Here is a 16,352-nt window from a genome sequence, read left to right on the forward strand (position 1 = left end):
ACACAGCTTGGAGCTGAAACAGCATGTTCCAACTAGTGTTTACTAAAAGTGCCTTTGTGCTGTCTTAATTCCAGCAAATTCCAGCATTTCCAATACACTCATATTAGTTGGGATGTCCTGATTTAATTATATTTATTTATTAATTATTGTTAATTATTGGCCGATACCAATATCAATGTGATAGTAGCACAAATCATAAATGCTTTTATAAATGATACTACTCAAACAGATCAATAATCTGCAATAGCAGGTATGAGAAAAACATAACCGACCAACTTTAAGGAATGGAATGGCCTTTATTGTCATTATACAAGATACACAACGAGATTGTGCAGTAGTCAAGTTAAAAAAAAAAGTATATAAAAGTAGAGTAAAAAAGACAATTTAACAAGATATATACGTACAAGATATCCAAAATATACACATAGTATTGCACAGGAGCATATGCAGGAGCAGACATATTGCAGATATATTAATTTTAGTGCAATGATAAATGGGTCATAGTGCAAATAATGACTGGTGTATACTGGTATACTGTACTGGTGTAGTATATTGTATTGGGTTGTTAAATAAATATGATTGAGGTAGTAACAGAGGCAGTGATGGAAATATTGCACATTTAAGGACCTGGAGTATAGTCTTACCCACAATTGGGGTTGCTGGTTCTCTTACCCACAATGTTGCGGCAGCTTCATTGAAATGCGGCAAGTGCTCAATGAAGCGTTTAAACCTGGCTTACCTGCCATCTCGTGGGAGTTTCTCTGGCCTTGCAAAAGTGTCAGTGTCAATAGTGTCGCCATTGATCGCTGAACTGGATCACGACATTGAACAACACAAAACATACTTAAGCATTCTAACATTCTTAGGAATCACAAGTCCTCCGCTTCATCCACACACATTTTGCAGAGAGTCTTCCAAGAAGATTGGAAGCTGTTAACCGTGGATTGTGTCTATATTTCTTTGATTTTCATGTCTAGGTGTCCCAATACTTTTATCTTTACAGCATGCTGCCCAAATATAATTGAATTCTTTAACTATCCCGCTCTGCTTTATTTCCACAAGCTGACTTCGCACTTAAAATGATGACTCTACAAAAACTGCAAAAAAGAGTTGCTTCTAAAAGTAGAACCCAATGGAGTGTGCAGTGATACACAAGCGAGAACACCCGGTTTCTTATACATCTTTTAAAAAAATTAAAAGGTCTGAAATACTCACATTTTTTAATGTATTTTAGATTACTTTTTTTCATACCGGCTGCATGGCGGACAAGTGGGTAGGCCCGAGTTCAATTCCACCCTGGGCCATCTCTGTGTGGAGTTTTCTCCGGGTACTCTGGTTTCCTCCTACATTCCAAAAACATTCATTCATTCATTTTCTACCGCTTTTTCCTCACGAAGGTCGCGGGGGTGCTGGAGCCTATCCCAGCTGTCTTGGGGCGAGAGGCAGGTTACACCCTGGACTCGTCGCCAGCCAATCACAGGGCACATATAGACAAACAACCATTCACACTCACATTCATACCTATGGACAATTTGGAGTTAACCTAGCATGTTTTTGGAATGTGGGAGGAAACCAGAGTACCAGGAGAGAACCCACGCATGCACGGGGAGAACATGCAAACTCCACACAGAGATGGCCGAGGGTGGAATTGAACCCTGGTCCCCTAGCTCGACCGCCGTGCCACATTCCAAAATCATGCTAGGTTAATTGGCGACTCCAAATTGTCCATAGGTATAAATGTGAGTGTGAATGGTTGTTTGTCTATATGTGCCCTGTGATTGGCTGGTGACCAGGGTGCCAGGGTGTACCCCGCCTCTCGCCCGAAGACAGCTGGGATAGGCAACATTTGAGGACATGCGATGGTGCTGAAACTTAGTTTGTAAAGCAGTCTAAATCCCAATTCTCTGCCTGCTGCATAGCTGATGAAAAGATGGCGTCCTTGAAAAGACGCCGCCGCCTTGCCACAAAGATGGAAAGCGCGTACACGGAGGTGTCTCTCCCATGTGTTCATCAAGCTCCCGATGTGTCCCTCCAATTTGAATGTGTCAGATTGTGTACGCATGATTAGGCTGTCAGAAAGGTTGCTAACAGGACGATGTCCCTGTGGAGTTGTGGGAAGGAAGGAAGTGTGGAGCAATAAGGCCCGAAAACACAACATACTTTCTGCTTTTTGAGCAAATATGGTGGCAATACACAATAAATACACGCTTGCAGACTTGTATTCACCTGCCATCAGCTTTTTACTGTGCTTGCAGCAGTCGGTTGATGGACTGTGTCAGAGTAATGCGATGTGAATGAACACAACCTTGAGGAGAAAGTTGCTGTTGTCACTCATTGTCTTCCTAACAGGCCTGAGTCCTTATTGGCCTTTCCACCAGCGTGTCAATGCCCATGTTGCTTTGTCCCTTGGAGGCTTGCTGGCCTCACTGGCACTTGAGTGATTAGAAAAACACACCACACACACACACACACACACACACACATACACAACTCCTTCGCTATTAAATCCACCGGCAGTCGCAAGTATTCCCATGTGTATCCGATAGGGACTGGGTAAAAAAAGATTAAAAAGTAAAAGTAGATAATACAAAAAGATCATTATCTACACACATAAAGAAACTTTAATGTGCAAGGAGGTAGTAATGATACATTTTCCTCCTGCATGAGTAGTACTTCACATCAAAATGACATTAAGGTACGTAATGTTCTCTTTTCTATTTCTGTATCATAAGAGGAAAAATGCACTAGGGGAAAAAAGCTAACAAAAAGTACAATCCTCACATTTCAGCAACTTTTTTAACACAGTATATCCTCTCAAGAGACAGTACTACAGTAATCAACTTGGATATACTTAAGAGATAAAGATAAACCGATTAGACCGAATATCACTATTGATAGTGGTTAACTTCTTTTTACACTTAAATGTTACAATGTAATTTCTTAACAATGGTTATATTTCAAGCATGAGTGAGGATAAGAAGTCTAAGAAAAAGATGGATGGACAATATTTCAAAGCAACCGTGCATATTTACTCATTCAATACCAAATATTAAGGATGTCCGATATTGGCTTTTTTTGCCAAAAACGATACGCCGATATTGTCCAACTCTCAATTTCCAATATAATCCAATAGCGATATGTGTAACATGACATATCTCCTATGCTGGAATGAACATATGTGTTGTATACAGTATTTTTTTAAATATCAGGAAAAGAATCCGATACCGATGTTGCATTTTTTATGCAGATATGGGCCGATAATTATCGGACATCCTTACCAAAAACATATTTATGTTTTTCTGTAACACATCTTGTACTGTTTTTGCCCGAGAGACAAAAAGAGGAGTGCAGCGTGTAGAAGGTTTGTATAAGCGCTGTAGGGAAATTTTAACACTTGCACAAGCACACAAGGTTTAGTTCCAAATGTGAAAATTGTAAAAAGTTCATGATGTTTATTTCTAAATTGTTATTTTGATATAAAACCCTTTGTGTTGCTTATTTTGTGGTCATCCATTTATTTATTCATTCATTCATTTTCTACCGCTTTTTCCTCACGAGGGGGTGCTGGAGCCTATCCCAGCTGTCTTCGGGCGAGAGGCGGGGTACACCCTGGACTGGTCGCCAGCCAATCACAGGGCACATATAGACAAACAACCATTCACACTCACATTCATACCTATGGACAATTTGGAGTCACCAATTAACCTAGCATGTTTTTGGAATGTGGGAGGAAACCGGAGTACCCGGAGAAAACCCACGCATGCACGGGGAGAACATGCAAACTCCACACAGAGATGGTCGAGGGTGGAATTGAACCCTGGTCTCCTAGCTGTGAGGTCTGCGCGCTAACCACTCGACCGCCGTGCCGCCTGTCATCCATTTGATGACAGATTTGTTTAAATTTGTGTCAAAGGGAAAGTTATGCTTGGACTGTTCTTTTTACAAAAAGCTGTTTTTCCTCGATTTTTTGTTGGGAGCTGATATTTTCCTGAAACTTACCTATGTTCTACTGCTGATTACTAAAGAATGTATAAAGGTATAAACAAACATTTTTACCCTGATTAAAGATGAGAGTTTAGTGTTTCTTTATGTAAGTTCCCTTTTTGTGTAGCTGTAGAACACAATATACTACACGCCTTAAAATACCAGTCAGAATCATATGAAATGGCCAGTATTGAATTTTGAAAAACGAGTTAATGACGATATGTTTACAAAATACACAGTCAGTGATGATGGCAGTTTAAAGCATGGGAGTATGATGTGCGAAAAACAAAATTGGTAATCACCTTTTTGGGCAAAAAGTGCATTCTTTGAGGGTAAGCAGCAGAAATGTGTATTTTTCTTTGGCCAGTCTCTTAGCAAAAAGTCCTACGTGCAGCTCTTGTGCGACTGTCACAATGAATCCCAGTGAAAGCAAACGTTTTTCTCCTCCGTCTTTCCTAATTTTGCTCCAGTTTGCTTCGTCCTTGTGCTCAGCCACACAGCTGCCCCATCCGATTATGCGTGCAAGAAACATGCAAGGCCTTTGAAAGTAAATGCATATTCATTGAAATGCGGGAGACAGTGTTGTGTTGCCTACTCTTTTAATACATCGATAAAAATATGTTTTGTTGATTTCATTTGCTCTCCACCCGAACACTGTTTATGCCTTAGACGGTTTGTTTTCAGCTTCTGCACTAATGAAGAATTGTTTGTGGGCTTTTGCTTTGAATCAAGGCTTAAGTAGGATATATTTTTCACTATACATTCTGCAGCAATAATCCTAAAATGACTAACACCCAGTGCGTCTCTATTCACATTCACTTATTGTATCTCAGAGATAAGTGTAACATGTATCCAACATAAATAATATGTAACTATTGGTAATGACTAGATAATTAAAATAAATAATAGGTTTGTCAATTTGTAATAGGTTTACAATTTTTTTTTTTATAACTGGTACCAGATGATTTTTTTATCTGCACAGTTGAACAATTTAGTCCACGAGACCCCACTGTCGGTTCCTGATGGATACACAGATCGAATGAGTGGGGCCACAGAGTGGAGTGTGGGATTTACTGAGTGAGGAGGTATAATGTCCAAATGTGCAAATTGTCCAGAATATGCTAGGAGTGAAGTTGAAATACTCGATGTTAGAAGAGGACAGGCTTCAGAGCCTCCTACCAGACCACAGGTATTGAAAGTTGACTCCAAAAAAGTGAACGGCCAGGCTCCTGGCCTTTGGTCTTAGCTCGCCATCAGTGGATACGATCCCACAGGCACAAGGTTCCCAGCACAAAAGACAATGGTCTGTTCACAGGAAAACAAAATGTTTGAAATTCTGTTTAAAAGACACCGACCTGCATTTGCTGTCCCTGGATTCTCCTCCCACTTAACTCACGAACTCAAGGTAGGCTTGGTGACTGAATAATTGAACCCAGGTGAGGGCCTTCAAGGGCCAAAGAAAGTGTGGGGAAAAACAGAAACTGACAATTTTTAACCCTGGTGACATAAATCTAATTTTGTGGCAATATTTGCAACTTTGATTGATTCAAAGTAATTAAGTTTTTCTCTTTCCGAATGACCTTTCCGAAAGCAATGGTATACATGGAAAGGAATATTCCAATTGCGTGTCTACATGCGCCGCTATAATCAAACAGAATAGTCAATGAAGTTTTTCTTTCACTTGTTGGAATAACTCCGTATTGCCAGTTTTTCGTTCGTCCAGTCTTGAAATTTAGTTTGAATCAAAAACAAACTTTCCGTAGCAGTCCAGTGCCGATTGCTCGCCTCCATTTTTTTAAATCGAAGAACGTCTCGAGCTGCGTGTTACGTCATATCTCAGCATTCCCTGAAAGAACGCACCCGGGAACAGGAAAAGATAAAATTCAATCTTGCTAATATTTTATAATTAAGCTCGGCACATGTTTTATATAGATATGTATTTTCTTTTTTAATAAAACTGGACTTGTGAATGGCGTATAGAAGGGTTTAGATTCTGTTCCACAGATGGCGGTAATGCACAGGAAAGCTGCTTGCCAACCGCCAATAAACAACAGAAGAAGAAAAACACCATGAAGAAGAACGCAGTCTGACAACTTTCCGATTGAGCGGGTACAAGATACCTCAATCAGATTGGGGAAAGGAATATTCCACCCCTGTGAATACGATTATATATTCATTCGGATTGGCACTTTTTTTTCGGAATGAGGTGTATACAAAGGTTACATTCTTTCCGTTTGAGCAAATAACCCGAATGGAATTGGAATATCACGAAGTCGGTATCACGTGATGTTGGTGTTTACGCTTTACTGCGCATGCCCCATTGACTATTCTGGTTGATTATAGCGGCGCATGTAGACACGCGATTGGAATATTCCTTTCCATGTATACCATTGCTTTCGGAAAGGTCATTTGGAAAGAGAAAAACTCCTCATGTAAACGTGGCTTATGTTGCTCCCATTGATCTAAACGTTATCCCACCATCTTTCTTCGACTCGTTCTGTCAGATTAATCTTTATCTGTTTAAGCGCTGTAGCATCGTTAATGATAAAGGCTATAAGGGTGTGTGCATGTGCGTGAGAAAGCGGCTTTGGCATGAACTGGCTTCTTGCCCCGGCAATTATTCCCTCTGTTGGAGGGAAACAGCGCAAGCACCTCGCAGCCTATCATGATCAGCCTCAAGTCGCCTCAGGAAAGTTAAGAGCAAGGTCACAGCGGAGACGCCATAAATGTCACATTGGGATTGGGCAAAAAGTTGCCAATTACTTGGGTTGCTGTTATGCGGACCAATCGTATTGATATGGATTTTGTGTATTTAGTAGATTTTACCATCTATTTATTCCTCTCATCGATCCAATGTTGGTTCTCTATCTTACTAACGTGGCAAAGTCTCCTCAAGGGGATTCTTTCCTTCCATTGCCATCTTTCCTCTACAGCCTGCAAGCCTCTTGCTGTAAGTGTATGTGTGTGTGCTGACATGAGGCTGAGGGAGCAGTGCGCTAATAGAAAGTCTATTGACTGGGCCAGTCACTCATGGCTGCTATAATAGCTCTTGGGCCACTCTGGACGCCAGTCGATAACTGCTGCTTGACTCTCTCGCCGTTGTGAGACCGCTTTCAGCATGAGAGCAAAATTAAATGTTTGATCGACCACCTTCAAGATGCAGTTTGTGGTGCGTGTTTGTCAGAGAGTGCATCGGTATTCATTTCCTTCATTTTTTTTTTCTTTTTCCGCCAAGTATTTTATTGCCTTTGTTTGTTAGGACAAAACAAAACTACAGCGGAACCTTGGTATTTAAATGCCCAGATTCGTTTTTTAAGAAATATTTTTGCCCTAAATTTCACCCTTTTTTACATTGTACAACATTGGTAATGGTAATGGTAATGGTTTTATTTCATTTGAACATGCATCAGATTACAATTGAATGCATCACATAATCAGTTCACAGTTCCACATGTCCAAAAGGAGTAGGAAGAAGCAAAGCTTATTAAATCCTACCCCTCCATCTGGTACTTTTACAATCAGTAACTGTTACATTTGTTCACTTCCTGCTTTCCATAATACATTAGTAATGTAATTCCATGCGTGGGTTTTCTTCAGATACTCCGGTTACATTCCAAACATTCCAAAAACATACTAGGTTGATTGGCGACTCCAAATTGTCCATAGGTATGAATGTGAGTGTGAATGGTTGTTTGTCTATATGTGCCCTGTGATTGGCTGGCGACCAGTCCAGGGTGTACCCCGCCTCTCGCGTGAAAACAGCTGGGATAGGCTCCAGCACCCCCGCGATCCTTGTGAGGAAAAGTGTTAGAAAATGAATCAATAAATAATCCCAGGCCACACAGCTGGGAGACACGGGTTCGATTCCAGCACCCCCATGACCCTCGTGAGGATAAGCGGTAGAAAATGAATGAATGAATGAATAATCATAACAATAATAAAACACTGACTCACTGTCAGTATACTGTTACTACAAAATAACCCGCCTTGGGGCCAAAGAAAGTTACACATGTTAGCACTTTGATAACACAGTTCTCAATTGTACAACAATGGTGATTGTGTGAATATGTGGTATATTGTGAATTTCTCTTGCAGATTAACAAAGTATTTATCTACGTTTTTTACGTTATCTACGTTAAAGTTCCTTTTTGGACATGTTGAACTGTGAAAGTGTAAATTTGGCGTTCCTTAATGTAACATTAGATGGTTTAGTTATGGTCTTAAAGTTGTGTGTTACATTTCCGAGCATTGCATGTCTAAGTCTAAGAACAGCAATACTGCAGCTGCAAGGACTCAATCGATCACACCGGCTGCCTTGTGGTGCATAATGTCCCTAAAGTAATGCTCTTGGGGACGGGAGGAGGAAGATGATTGACAGCTGTGACATTCAGATGGTGGGGGCGGGGAGACAGGTGGCGACAACACAGCAAGGTCCCTGTCAGGCGAGGCTGAATTTGGAAGGAATTACCACCAGCCCACTTAAGGCTAATGATGACATGAGGCATTGTAGGCATGTTGGTGACTAAAATATGTAAAACCCTCCTCTTGATCACATGATGCTCAGCGTTTTAGAGCGGCATGGCGGGCATGAGGCATCTAATCCCGCTGTCTCGCCGCTAACCTCCGTCACCTGCTTCCTGTCATGACCGGGAAGCGAGGTCGTAACATTTGCAAATACCTTGAGAGTCACTTGCACAGCATTGAATCTCAGCATCGACCTCCATTATTCGTCTTTGTCAGCAGCTCGCACGACCTTGAAGCACAGTGTCCTCACACAGGCGCGTCGATTCCCGACGTGAGATAAGTGGCACATGTATGCCTCGCGGCGGACAAGGAGGAGAGCGGCTAATATGATTACGACTAATTTCTGGCAAACTGCTGGTAATGCAGCTCCAGGAGGGAAACGCTTAGCAAACAGACACAGCCTGTGTCTGTCTGTACACACGCATATGAAAATCTAAGAGACAAGCTGATTGAATTAAGGTCAAATTAACTTTCTAAAGTTATGCTGCATCCCTGCAAGCACAAAGCTGACTACATCATTGTACTTTGCATGAGCATGTAGAAGGACGACCTGCAGGAAGGCAGCATGCACAAAAGTAATGGGACACTTCTATAAGCTGTTGGCATGTATCTGTGGGGATTGTGGAGGTCAGAGGTCACTGGTCAGCTGTTTTCAAAGGGTGCAGTTTGAGAAAAATAAAGACATGCTAAGTTGACTTTAGTTATTCATTCATTCATATTTTACCGCTTATCCTCATGATAATGGCTGGGGTGCTGGAGCCTATCCCAGCTGTCTTCGGGCGAGAGGCAGGGTACACCCTGGACTGGTCGCCAGCCAATCACAGGGCACATATAGACAAACAACCATTCACACTCACATTCATACCTATGGACAATTTGGAGTCGCCAATTAATCTAGCATGTTTTTGGAATGTGGGAGGAAACCGGAGTACCCGGAGAAAACCCACGCATGCACGGGGAGAACATGCAAACTCCACACAGAGATGGCCGAGCATGGAATTGAACTCGGGTCTCCTAGCTGTGAGGCCTGCATGCTAACCACTCTACACCGTGCAGCCAACTTCAGTTATGTCAAAAGCAAAAGTATTAGATTTGCAGTTCCTGTAATTCTAAGCAGAAAACTCCACAAAATGACTCTATTCACAGGTGGTCTTCCAAGATAACTCCTATGGGAGGTCAAGCAGCTTCCCAGCACAGAGTGAGCATTCCACTGTACATGATGTTAGGCCACTTTGAGTCAGATGTCAAATACTGTAGGGAGAAATACACTATATGGCTCAGGTTGGTGCAACCTGTTGGTGTGGGTGGGTTGACGTCTTTGCCGTTGACAGTTTGCTCATGTGTGTCTCTTCTAATGTGTCAACATGGCAAACCAAAGCCAGCAGAATGGTAAACAAAACTGCAGGCATGCAATGCATTAGTCACTCTCACACAGTCCCTGACAGGTGGCGAATTACGTTATCGGCTTGCAAGCATTGCTGCTATTCAGAAAAGCCCACTAAGTAACTGAATCTAGTGTGATTTATATCAAATGATATATACATATATGTATATATATTTTCCACCAATTTTTAAAAAGTGTTTACGGGACCACGTTTATGGAACACAAGCAACTAATTGCCAGCATATTTTGCCAATCAAGGCCTTTCGTTTAATGATAACTGTTTGCCAACAAGCTGTAAACAGATGCATTCATCTGAAACGAGAGGCTCATTACTCCCGAGTGCACAAACGCAGCACTGTCTGGCAATCTGCGTTAAACACCTGTCACATGTCGCCTCGAGTCAACCCCTGGGTTGACCCGCGTAAGATTTTCATCAGGCAATTGTGCAAAATCGCATAAGGATAGTTTGTGTAGTTTGTTGAATTTCCAAAAAATAGCAGATGACACAAATTAAAATTAAAAATACAGTAGATCCTTCTATTCCTCTCATAGGGAATCATGGAAATACACATAACCAGTTACAGGGTCAAACTGTTTTACGTATTTGTTGTATATATATTTTTTTTTTTCACGTTTTGTTGTATACTTTATTAATAACAGTGGACGAGTGTTTAGCGCGCATGGCCACACAGCTAGGAGACCTGGGTTCGATTCCCTGCTCGGGCATCTCTGTGTGGATTATACATATCCTCCCCATGTGTGCGTGTGGGGGTACTCCAAAAACATGCTAGGTTAATTGCCGACTCCAAATTGTCCATAAGTATGAATGTGAGTGTGAATGGTTGTTTGCTTTTGACATAACTGAAGTTGGTTGCACGGTGTAGAGTGGTTAGCACGCAGGCCTCACAGCTAGGAGACCCGAGTTCAATTCCACGCTCGGCCATCTCTGTGTGGAGTTTGCATGTTCTCCCCGTGCATGCGTGGGTTTTCTCCGGGTACTCCGGTTTCCTCCCACATTCCAAAAACATGCTAGGTCAATTAGCGACTCCAAATTGTCCATAGGTATGAATGTGAGTGTGAATGGTTGTTTGTCTATACTATGTGCCCTGTGATTGGCTGGTGGCCAGTTTCATGGTGTACCAGCTGAGATAGGATCCAGCCTGCCCGCGATAAGCGGTACAGGAAATGGATGGGTGGAAGTTTAATAATATGTGAACCACTGTTAATAGCCTTGCACACTAATTTCTAACTTTATTGGCAAATACAAAGCATGCCACACACCTTTTATTAACATTGTTCACAGTCAAGCACGTGTAAAAATAAATTAACACCTTGATGAGATGAACTGTCAGACACTTGTTTCCCATCTACAGATGCCGACAAGGCTCAACAATAGCTTTTTAGCAATATAAAATATTTTTTGCATGTGTATGAATGGACAAAACGTGTAGAAAAATGACTATTTTCACTGTGGGTCGGAGTGGGATGGCTATCTTGTTGTGAAGTCTCACCATGGCTTTGACAACACCGATGTCATGCCTTAGTTCCAGGCATTGAAGTAGCCACCGCATTAAGTGATGTGGTGGGCCCGATCTGGCCCGTACGCTTCTACTTGGTCACCTGTTTGCGAGGCTGTATGATGACTTCCTGCCTATCTCACCTCAAGTGTAGACTAAGTGCTTTTTAGTGTTGTAATGCACACGCACTGTAGTCCATCTCATCTGCTCCACTGATTCAAAAGTGCCTCATTAATGACCACATTTATTCACAGCGCGGTCTGTTTTACAGTGAACAGGGAATATGTGTATCATTAGGGGGAAAGGATGGTTAATTCATTTCAGTTTTTAATGATTCATTTCATCCAACCTTTCCCCCATTAAAACCGTGAACCGCTTCACACTGGAAAGATTGAACTCCTGACTTTGGATATGAGCATAGCGAGCTGGTTTTAAGTGTTGTAGTCACAGTAAGACGTTGGTGCAGTGCGGCTCGTAAAGCCGACACCACAGGCTCCATAGACACATGTTATCATAAAGGTGTTGAGGGATTTGACGCTTTATTTTTAAGTTTCCAGGCCAACAAATGCCACAACTGACTGGGTGTCGACAGAGCTATTGACCGACTTCTCAGAAGCTTTGAGGATTAACGCTTTAGATCAAATGTCTGCACATTATTCCAATCCAGAATGGCCAATCTCTTCTCTGCTTGACCACCTTCCTCTTTTTTCTCTCTTGCTTTTGCACAATGCTGATCCATTACAACAAAGTGCTGCCTTTTTATGTCCCTGTGCAAAGGTAATTTTCTGCTTAGCTGAAACTTTTAATTGAATTTCTGCCTTTTTTTTGGTTGTTATTTGTGCTTTGGGAAGCGGTTTTAGCCAACATTTTTTTTGTATACAATTTAATAGCAGGTGGTCACTAATGCGACATTTAAATACTGTTCTGTATAGAAAATGTTGTGAAATATGTATATTAGTAAAGTGCAAACATGTCAGTTTACGATACGAAGATGTATTGTAAATGTTTGAATTGTAAGCAAAGTATTTACATAACCCACAATGACATATGGTGCTAATTGTAATCAGGAGATAAAGAGAGTTACTTTTTTATGTGATATTTTCATAGTTAGCGCATAGAAAATCAAATTTTTCACATCATTAGAACCCTCTACACATGAAATAACACCCCATTAGTCATCTTTACGCTCATATTACCCAATATAATACATACATACACGCACCAGCAAATACAAATAGACTGTGTGGACATTGAAAGGGTGAACGAAAATAAATTTCTGGGGATCACAGTAGATGAAAATATGAGCTGGAAACCTAATATTACAAATATATACAACATAGAAATATTTCAATATTGTACAAAGCAAAATTTGTTCTCAATCAAAAATCCCTCCATGCTCTTTATTGCTCTCGGGTTCTACCATACTTTACTTATTGTGAAATATGGGCTAATAACTATAAAAGCAATCTTCACTCGCTAAATGTACTGCAAAAAAGGTCAGTAAGGATAATTCATAATGCCGCCTACAGAGAACATACTAACTCCTTATTTCTAACATCACAAATACTTCAACTTGCTGATATAGTTCATCTTCAAACAGCTAAAATAATGCATAAGGCTAAAAATAACCAATTCCCTAAAAATGTCATCCTATACTTCTCTACAAGAGAGGAGAAATATGATCTCAGGGAAGAACTACATTTGAAACACTTATATGCTAGGACTACGTTAAAAAGCCATAGCATTTCAGTATGTGGAATCAAACTATGGAATGGATTGAGTAAGACCCTCAAACAATGCACAACGATGAGCCAATTCAAGAAACAATACAAGCAGTTGATGTTTGCTAAATACAAAGATGACGAGATAAAATAATAAAAAAAACTTAAACTATATTAGGAAAGCAGGAAGTGAACAAATGTAACAGTTACTGATTGTAAAAGTACCAGATGGAGGGGTAGGATTTAATAAGCTTTGCTTCTTCCTACTCCTTTTGGACATGTGGAACTGTGAACTGATTATGTGATGCATTCAATTGTAATCTGATGCATGTTCAAATGAAATTAAACCATTACCATTACATATAAGGGACCAAAAATATGCTTGGCTATTGTCTCATCAGTGTGACAATACTGACCCCTAGTGACCAGTGTGGAAAACTACATATTAACATTATGTACTCTATTTAAATGCAGCTTCTGAGTGCCTTATATTTATATTCCAGTACTTTCAGCCATTTTTATGCATGACGATGCTTAATTGAGAAATCTGTAAATTTTGGCTAATTTGTGACTAATAATAACCACAAAACAAGATCAAGTTATTAATATAGTTAGGAAAAAACATAATAAAGTAAAGCAAACTAAAGTAACTTAAACTGTTATTAAAAACTGCATCAGGATGTTAACTAGAGCCAAGCTGTTAATGGCAATTTTTTTTGACGTGACACTAATTTGTGATCCTGGCGCTTATTCGCCACCCACCCAGCATCTTTAGGGTTTTAACTGGAGCATTTCCTCCATCCAACCTTGGATATGTTGTATCCCAGTCTTTATTGGGATGCTGTTGTTTGGCACATGTAACAACCCTTCAAAACATTGTATGTGGTTTTGGGTGAGCCTTATAAACTAAATAACTGATTTTGTAAAATGTTTTCATCGTAGATAAAGGGAATATTAGACCTGGGTTTCCGAGTGCTAAGGTTCACCCATGCTTTTTTTCAATTCTTAGTGCGGTGTATTTCTCCAAAAAACCTTGTTTGAGTACTGACTTGTACAATGTCAGAGGTTCCATTGTATGATAATTCGAGGAAAGCGGCAAAACCAAAATACAACAGTTTCCCTTGATTGCATATGCCCTAAGCAAAGATTTGACAATGACAGTTGTCGCTTCACCACAGATAACAAAATGGAGGGTGTTGACAAGGGAGACGGAGCACCTGACTAGCGGGCTGATGGGTTTGACAAACTAATTTCAGCTGTAGACACTCTGTGTGTGTGTGTGTCTGTGTGTGTGTGTGTGTGTGTTACAATTTAGCTTGCCTGCTGAGGTTGTTGAGATGACAGCAGTCACTTGGGGGGGGGGGGGGGGGGTGCATCAGATGTAGCCGTCAACTGACAGACACACTTATTACACTGGCTGTCCCCCTCCTGAGTGGAGGCCCAGATACATACAGGATTAGGCCAAATGCTGCCTTCCTCACCCACTTTTTTTTTTGTTTACTTTTTGTGTCACTGTCTTAACGTCATGAGGAATAAGTTGGTTTATTCCACAAGGTAAAGTTCAGACTTGAGCATGTTTTATTCAAAATGACTTTTGATTGAGAACAAACAATAATGATTTGTCATGGAAGTCTCCAGATTGTGATTTAAGAAGCATGATTTTTTTTTAGGGTGCACAACATGCAAGATAACCCACCTTTGGTTTACACACACACACACACACACACACACACACACACACACACACACACACACACATAGACAGACACCTCCTGGCTGCCACAACGGAGGTGTCAGTTCAGCGTTTTAATTAAAGCATCGCTCCCCAGCTGTGCAGCAGCAGCAGCAGCAACAGCAAAAAGCTTTTTACTGGAGGAAAGCTTTGGCACTTGGCAAAGCGTCACCGTTTGAAATACAGCAAGACACATTTGAATTATTGCACAAATCCGAAAAGTCAGTCTTGTTGGCTATATTTGAGAATAAGGTTTAAAACAGTGAACATTCTGTCTTTTATTCATGATGTAATTTCATTATATGATTACGCCATTGACCAATTCAGGGTGTACCCCGTAAAAAATATTGGAAAAAAAAGAAAAATCATCGTTATGCTGGATGTTTCTGCTATTCATTCATGTCTGAGTAGAAACGAAATTCAAACATAACATTTTGTTTTCAAACCTCATTTAGCACGGTTATTTTGCCCCCAGACCTGATAGTGAAAAATGAATTTCATTGACTATTTTCATAGTCAGAGCAAAGAAAGCCTGCTTCCGACCTTTTAAATGTTTTTTTTTAACATTATTAGCATGGGGCAGCATGGCGGTCGAGTGGTTAGCGCGCAGACCTCACAGCTAGGAGGACTGGGGTTCAATTCCACCCTCGGCCATCTCTGTGTGGAGTTTGCATGTTCTCCCCGTGCATGCGTGCATACTCCGATTTCCTCCAGGGTGTACCCCGCCTCTCGCTCGAAGACAGCTGGTATAGGCTCCAGCACCCCCTTGTGAGGAAAAGTGGTAGAAAATGAATGAATGAATAATCCCAGGCCACACAGCTGGGAGACACAGGTTCGATTCCCTGCTTGGGCATCTCTGTGCGGAGTTTGCATGTTCTCCCTGTGCATGCGTGGGTTTTCTCTGGGTACTCCGGTTTCCTCCCACATTCCAAAAACATGCTAGGTTAATTGGCGACTTCATAGGTATGAATGTGAGTGTGAATGGTTGTTTGTCTATATGTGCACTGTGATAGGCTCCAGCACTCCCGCGACCCTGGTGAGGAAAAAGAATGAATGAATGAATTATTAGTATGCTCTAGAACACCTCCATAGTCTTTACATTCTTATTGCCCGACATAGTAGATATAACCAAAGAACAATTTAATAACCATGTTATTATTATGATTATTATGAATACAATCGTCCCTTGTTACGTATATCGCATTTGACTATCGCTCCCTCACTATACGACAGTTAAAAAAAAATCTCTGTTTCACTAGTATAGCACTTTTCCTCCTCCAAGGCACTGATGACGCAACATCAGGAGCACCTCAGGGTTCAGTGTCTTGCACTTGGGCATGATCATGGGAGGACGGAGGACCAAACCGCTCTACCACCATGCCGTCCCCATATAATGTGCTTTTGAGTAGGGGTGTCATTAGTCACCCAACTCAAGCCAGATCGTCTTAGTTTCGCCAGGAAGGCGTAGGAGTACCGTGTCCAAACTCTGC

The sequence above is a fragment of the Doryrhamphus excisus genome, chromosome 20 (genome assembly GCF_030265055.1).
Source record: "Doryrhamphus excisus isolate RoL2022-K1 chromosome 20, RoL_Dexc_1.0, whole genome shotgun sequence".
NCBI classification, from domain to species: domain Eukaryota; kingdom Metazoa; phylum Chordata; class Actinopteri; order Syngnathiformes; family Syngnathidae; genus Doryrhamphus; species Doryrhamphus excisus.